This window comes from Amblyomma maculatum, chromosome 1 (genome assembly GCF_055883805.1).
Source record: "Amblyomma maculatum isolate TAMU_Amacu chromosome 1, ASM5588380v1, whole genome shotgun sequence".
Classification (NCBI taxonomy): Eukaryota; Metazoa; Arthropoda; class Arachnida; order Ixodida; family Ixodidae; genus Amblyomma; species Amblyomma maculatum.
This window is the reverse complement of record NC_139344.1, coordinates 345,280,981-345,288,722: the sequence shown is the minus strand read 5'-3', so window position 1 is coordinate 345,288,722 and position 7,742 is coordinate 345,280,981. Positions and strand designations below refer to the sequence as shown.

Here is a 7,742-nt window from a genome sequence, read left to right as displayed (position 1 = left end):
TACCTAGGCATAACGTTGCACCTTTCATAAAGGCCTATGTTTTAGTCTGTCGATGGCGTAAGCATACCCTTGCATCAAAGGTGCAAGTTTGCACCTTGACAACGTAAACTTATCCTGTATGTATAGGTGCAAAGTTACCATTTTAGAGTATAAATTTATATTACGACAAAGAGCGCAAAGTTTTGCACCTTTATGGTGCAAGCTTATACCACCAGGAGAAGGATAACGTTACCCTCCAAGCAGTTTAAAGTAATGCCATATTACATAGGGTATCTAAGCATCATCTTGTGGTATATATATGCTATCCACACAAGAGTACTATACCAATCTGCATCGTAAACTTGGTCACTGGAAGCAGGAATAAAGCTAACCAATACATTTCAAGATTTTCTGGAAGGAAAGATTATGTTGAAACATTGCAATATCTTTGTGTCGTCTGGAGTGTGACAGTGAGCAATGTTTCAGGTGAGGTAGGCTGTGTCATGTTGTGTTCAAGCCGTAAGTTATGTTGCAGAGTGAACAAAAAGAATTTACAGAACAATCGGTTAAGATAACATACCATGGTGTTTATTTCACCTCATTATACACCGAAGTTGCAGCAAGGGACTGGATAATCTTCTCCGCACAGTCAGGGCAGGGATGTACCACGTATTTGACCTGCATAGAAAAGAGAACTTGTAATCGGTTACTCACGAAGAAAGTCTCACAAAACATGCTTATGGAGTAATTAATTCACATATAAAAATAACACTGCACAAAGGGCAAGTAAAAAGGAAGACAGATGGAAATAGTGCACCAGTACAGGCTTCCAAGTGTTTATATAATGAGAATTGTGAACTCACACAATATATAGATCAATGAAAATTCTCCAAATCTGAGCTTTACCCGTGCCACTAACACACACATAGACAACTAGCACATTGCAATCTCAGAAAAAATTGACAATATGCTCAATAAGACACAATATACAATGAGACATTCTTGTTAGGAGCAGGGTCAAGCCATAGGCATCACTGATGTTGGACTACCCAGAGGGTCATTTAAAGAATTATGAATGAAAACATATTGATAAAATAGAAGCTAGCCTAATAAAGGCAAAAGATGTGATTTAAAAAACCCCTCCCTCTACTCGTTCATATGTGCAGTTCTTTTTTTTATCATTAGCTTTTTATGTTAAACTTTGTTTTATCACCTTCACTTTCACCTTTGTTGTTTGCTGGTTTCCACTCCAACACCCAAACATTATAGTTTGCTTTCACACCTGACCATACCAGTGGTCTTGTTTCTAGTCACTATGGTCTCACCCTCCTAGAAAACACTGTCTCTGGTCCTTCATGACATTATCTTATGTTGCCTATAGTGTTAATGTTTTCCTGAGACTACACTGTCTTTAGTCATCTGATCATCCATCACAAGTGACAACTGCAAATCTCTTCTTCTTTTTTTTTTTTGGGGGGGGGGGGGGGAGGGATGGGGGGAGGTTCTTTTGTTCTTGCATTCGTTGTCATTTCTCATGAATATAACAAATGAAGACTTGTTCCTGCAGGGGTATGTCTAAGGCCATTCTATTGTTTCTGCCTTTAGTGCAGTTTACATTCCTGGAAAAAGGCATGAATATACCACAGAGGCTATGCCTTATAAAATGCGGGATACCACTTCTGAAAGATGGAACATTTCATGCTAAAAGAGCAATGATAGCAAGGCACATCCAAAGCACCTTCTGCACATGTGCATTACTGCAGTGATGTCACAGATGCAGAATTGTGTAAAGCATGGCAATAAAATGCAACTTTTACATAAGTTCATTGCTAGTTTCACACCACACATCAGCTTATGCCGATGCCAAAAACTTCTCGAGACTGCCGTTTCACTTCAAAACTACATTATCTTGCTCAGGAGGCAAAAAACAATACACTTCAATACCCCTATAATTCCTTGAACAAACCACAAAGCTTGAGATTCTATGTATTGCTGCTTCATGTAATGCTCGCAGCACATGCAGCAGGAATAAAACTTCTCATAAACTGCAATTTGCCAGAACTGTCAACTGCTTATCTCTTTAGATGCCTAACTAATGAAATTGTAAATGCTGACCAATATTATACAAGAATGATTATTAAAAAGTGTTTACAACAAATTTCTCGAAGATTATGTTCTTTACCTTTACAGATTGCAAATCATAAACTATGAAGAGACACCCGTGCAGTCTCTGCCGGTGGGTTGTGCAGCAATGTGGACTTGGGGTGCCTGGTACAGCTTCAGGATTAGACTTAATTATCTATTCTTTTTGTTTATAAGAGGCAATATGAAAACTGCAAAATTGAAGGCTATTAATGAGTGAGCCTAGGCCTAAAACTCTCCTAATCATCTATGTGGTCTAACATAATGAGCATCAAAAATATTCCTTTAAAAGCTTTGTAAGTTGGTTTTTCCACATTACATAACTAAAAAAGGGTGTTGCTGACATTTCTTATTCAGATAATATAGACATATTTTGTGTTTTTGATGATGCAGAAGAAGCTAACATGATTCTAGCAACAATACCAACTGCAGCAACATTTTTTACATGCAATGTGGGAAAGCAAGACAATAGTTTTCAAATATGCCTTTCCTTGTTCAATATTCTGAACTACATTGCTCTTTCAGAAAATTTAAGAACTGGGCTCACCTATAATATTGGGGACCCTCATTTCTGGTATATAATACTGTCCCCTAAAATTAAAATGCAAAAGTTAAGTCAATTTTGGTTGATTAGCCATTCAACCATTATCCTCTACCACAGACATGTCCACTGTGCTGCACAATCCAGTTCTAATTGTACTGCAAATTTCATTTCATTCATTCTCCCTACATAGGCCCATAGACATGACATAAGGGGTGGGGGCATATATATATATATATATATATATATATATATATATATATATATATATATATATATATATATATATATATATATATATATATATATATATATATATTTGTTAAATGGTAGTGGTGGAACACAAGGAAAATATGCTGAGTACAAATGGCACAAAACAATATAAAGAACACAAAAGAAACAACAAAGCTGAAAGTGCTAAAATACCGTCCATTACATATCTCCTGCAGTACTTCATTTTTAGTTTCATTCTATTGTGGACATACCTAGCAACATAAGAGCATGTGAGTTGTTAAAAATTACACCCATCAGAGAACATAACCTTACTGCTGAGAACCAAGTGCAAACAATTTAAATATTAGGTTTTGAAGAAAAAAAGAAAAGAGGTATACATTAACAGCTCACTCAATAAAAAGAAGTCAACATGTTCAGATCGATTACATACTGAAAAAATTCCTCCCTTGCTAACTTGCATTGAAGCACTGAATGGTTCCAAAATCAATGTAATGCCAGGGCTATTGCTCCTCAGCATAGAAAAATATGCTCTTTGATAGACATAAAGCAACAATGAACAGACCACAATGCCACAGCTATGTCGAAAAATACATACCACACAAATCTTGCCGTAAGTAGTCGTCCAGCGCTGAAGAAAGCAGGTTGATCTTTAGAAGCAGGAGTAACAGCACTTCTACACCGTATTCCTCCTACTGGCAGGTACGCTGCAGCAAAGATATCATTCATAACATTAGCATGATACTCGTAACTAGTACATACATAACTATAGTACAAAAAATAATGGCACCACACATGCCAAAACAATGACTCAAATATTTTGACAATGAGCGTAAAAGCTACAACTCCTGTTCCTAGATATATCTGTAACAATATCTGCCACCTCTTTACAGTCGAAATAACTGCTTAAGTAAACTAGAATAGCAGATTTATGACAAACTGCTAGCACAATGACAATACACATTAACTTCAATGAGGGAATGTCTCAGTACCAGTGAATTGTAGTAATGAGTATAACACAATGTCTGACAACAGAAACTACAGAAGGAAAAGAATGTGTTGTTATTGGTCAGGCATAGCCTCCTTTCTATGGGTCAGGAGGCTGAAAAGTTCAGAATGAAAATAGCTGAGTAGAAACTATAGCAAATCCCAAAATGAAAAATATTAGTGATATAAAAATTTTCCTTAGCTCGCTAACGAAAATTAGCACATTTAATCAAAATAGCTGTTTGGGCCAGTTGGTTCATACATACACCCTAAAAGACCAGCGAAAAAAAAAGAAAACAGGTACAAAGGAACGCAAAACGTATTTCAGTGCCCGTCCTGTCATTTTTTGTTCCTTTGTCCCCGTAATTATTTTTTTTTTCGCGCTGGTCTTTTTATGTACCGATTACAATAAGAAAGTCAGTCTTAAAGCAGAGAAGGGGTGACACATGGTTTGCTTCAATGCTGAAGACATCTGATCACCAGCTAACCCAGATTTTTCACTTGTTAAGTGATTTGATCGAGTCCAATATTTATTATCACTTCTTAACATAAGTGATCAGCAAGTTAAATAACACCATTTACTCGCACACGCCCTCAAACACAATGAAACTCAATTGATAAGTCACTGTCTGGGCGTGCGCCATATTGCACGGCATGAGCGAAAATGGCAACACGCAAGGAGACACACACATGGCACGCGACATAAATATTCTCCGACGAGAATCCCAAGCAGTATACACTGAGGCAGATGTCAGTGATCAGCAATATGTGCCACAAAAGCGCGCGTGTCAATTTAAACGCCCCTTTCTGTACGGAAACAATGCTTTGGACTTACCAGCACGGATAGCAGAGACCAGTTTCAAATTCTTTGAAGAAACGACAGTCTACGTTCTTGCGCAGACGAGACGAAGAACTTGAGCCTGCAGCGAAAAAAAAAAAAAAGCGTGAGAAATGTCTTTCCTGCACATTGCGTCACTGCGACAGTATACATGTACACGAATCGGCTCGGTCCCACCTCTGGTCTCGACGCCATCAGCTCAAAACTGCGGGTTAAAAGAACCGTAAACTTAACCCATCACCCTGCATGCTCTCCCGCATTTATGGCAACGTTCCCGTAAAGCAGCAACAACAGACGATCAAAATCGATTGTAGGCAGCGAGCAAAAATAATGCGGCATGCAAACACGTCAATGCGTATCACCGGGACTGCATTAGCGCTCGTCGACGCATACTTTCAACCGCGGGATATGCTTGTGAGCGTCGTAGACGACTAAAATGCACCATTAACATCCCGCAAAAAGGTCGTGACCATCTGAAAATTTTGGGATGCGCCGCTCCTCCAGTCTGAACTGAGGGAGTGGTATGCTCAGGTTGGGATCCAAGACGTCGTGCTCAGAGGCCGTTTCACAGACAAACAAGCAGCGTCGCGGACGTAAGCAATAACAAAACATGTTCAGGCCAAGTTAAATAGCAGAGAAAAACACGTAAAACGAAATGTAAAACGTCACTTACATGCGCGGCTGAAATTTGGCGCCAAGGATCCGTTGGAACACCACCACCGCGACGACCAGCCATCCGCCGTTTCATTCTGAAGTTCACACTTTCACGAAGTCGTTTCATAGTGAGGCATCGATGAGCGCACTCGGTGAAATAATCGCTGAGAGCAACCGAACTTTTCTAAAAACACAGATGAGTACCAACGACAAAGAGCACGAACGCTGACTCGTGCGGCAGTCGCCGTCGTCGTCTTCTCGACTCGCAGAGTCGCAGAGTCGCAGGGAACGCAGGCAGGCTCAAGCAACTAACTACGAACACGTGACGCTGCGTTGAGAATAACAGCAACAAAACTAAAAAGCAACTGCTTCGCTTCTCGCCTCACCACCACTCCCCCCTCACCTCCCCTTTCTCCCTGTTTTGCAGCGTACACACTTGTCTGTCCGCCCTTGTTCTGAGTTCGGCCTGGCTCCCTCCACGGTCAAGCTCGCGTAGGAGTCAAAAGACGTCCCCAAGGGGTGTCGGGGGGGGGGGGGGGGGGAGGTGAAGGGGGGAGGCACCGCTTTTTGTAAGAAGATAAGATGCTCCCAACTTTCGACGATTCCCCACCTCCTCCGGGGAACAACGGGGGGTCCTTTTGTGGTAGCTCTTGAAAGGACATCGGACGGGAAGTAGGAACACAGCCGCACCCAGCTTGAAACCGGTTACCATCATAAAAAAAAAAGAAGAAACAAGCGGCAATTTCTTTTTTTTTGCTTGAGCTGCAGGGACGAAATGGTGTAAAGTCATGCGAGAGAGACTAACGTCTTCCGTGCGGGTGATTGCGCAGGGTATATTTAAGCCATGCGGTTTCAGATAGCATAAATCCCGAAGTTACCCTCCTTTTACACTCTTTTTTTTTAGAGTGTAGAGCTGGAAATTCTTAGATGAATGAAGAAGTTTACAGTCGCAAATGTTTCTATATAGCCACGTTTCGGCAAGTGCTATATCAGTAGAGCTTGAGTCTAGGAAAAGTGACAGTTTAATGCTCTTCTTCATTGCTCTCCTTAAGTTGGTGAGCAAGACAGAGAAGTGTAGAGAGGAGCTGGCAGCAATGCCTCTATCAATTTCCATTCCAAACTTATTGGACTGTCTTTAATCTACTCGCAAGCTATATCGGATTCCTTTCGAGGCACCATAGATGACTGATGACTGCAGGCGGGTTTTTTTTAAATATAAATTATGCTTGGCAAACAGCGTGTCGAGACCAAGTTCCTGCGAACGAGAAAGTGTTATTATAAGACGAATACTTCATTAGCGGACAGATCGATTACATTCATGCTTGCACACAGCAAGGAAGCCTTCGTGCTGAAGCGGCGGTCACTGTGACCGCACCAGTGTGCTTGTCACAGCAGCTAAAAAACGAATCCTCGCATATTCGAATTGTGCCATTCAGCCACATTCGCGCACGTATTATAACAAGAAAGGTGAGGAACCAGTTCATGAACAAACTAACGCTCTTTCGAGCTTGAAGCAACAATAATTTGCGCATAGTTTGGAATCACCTTTATTCGGGCTTGTGCTCAGCAGCTAAGTGAATTCTGTGTTTCGAGGAGTTAGAACACCAAACTTTTGACTGTAGAAGTTCTGCTACGTCGAGATCTGACCCACCGAGACGGGCTACTATGCCTCGCGCATCATTTTTCTTGCTTGTCTTTCCACCTCACCATAACAGCAGCCCTATAACCACGTGGCGTGCGAGCGTCAGCTTGCATTTTTGCGCGCGCATACCTACAGAACTTAAAAGCAGGCGCGAGGCTTCAGAGCTCACCAACAACAGAGCCGGTCTAATTTGACGGGTCTAGAATTTTGAAGGGTAGCGGACGAGCAGCATACAGTACAGCATATTCAACTTTTATTTCTTTCTTTCTGCCCTCCATCTTTCTGCGTGACGCCAGCGTGAGTATACCGCGATTATTCCTGGCTTTTCCTTTGCTTCTTTCTGTTTTTCTCTCGAGCGCGATTTCCCGGCAGTCCGCATGCAAGGCCCGTATAGGAATCAATCGTTGTACGGTGCCAGTCGGCAGCGACGTTGTGGCGCTTATGCAAATTAGATTTCGCGGCACGCGCGTCACCCATCCATCTTGTTGTCACCGCGTGTGGTGTGGCGTCGCCTACGCGACTCCGCTGAGGCGCGCTATCCCGGTAGCGCACCGCGTCGCGCCACCACGGGGCTTTGATGGTCGGGCTCGTAGACACCGCATTATCCGATACAGAGGCCGCACGATGCCCCACTGTGAGCTTACAGCAACTCTCTTTCATACATAGTAGCCCCGGTTTCTCGAGCGCCTCCTTTTCATTTCATAGTAACCCCTCTATTTGGAACGCCT

General features: G+C 41.9%; 1 long non-coding RNA gene across 1 annotated transcript; it reads right to left on the bottom strand.

Annotated features, from left to right (window-relative positions):
- Positions 1-545: 545 nt before the first annotated feature.
- On the bottom strand, positions 546-4,761 carry LOC146207654 (uncharacterized). The gene is made up of 3 exons (XR_014703331.1): positions 4,716-4,761; positions 3,492-3,600; positions 546-657 (listed from the first exon to the last, which is right to left on the bottom strand). It is a non-coding gene; the product is annotated as an uncharacterized LOC146207654 (long non-coding RNA).
- Between the last annotated feature and the right edge of the window lie 2,981 nt (positions 4,762-7,742).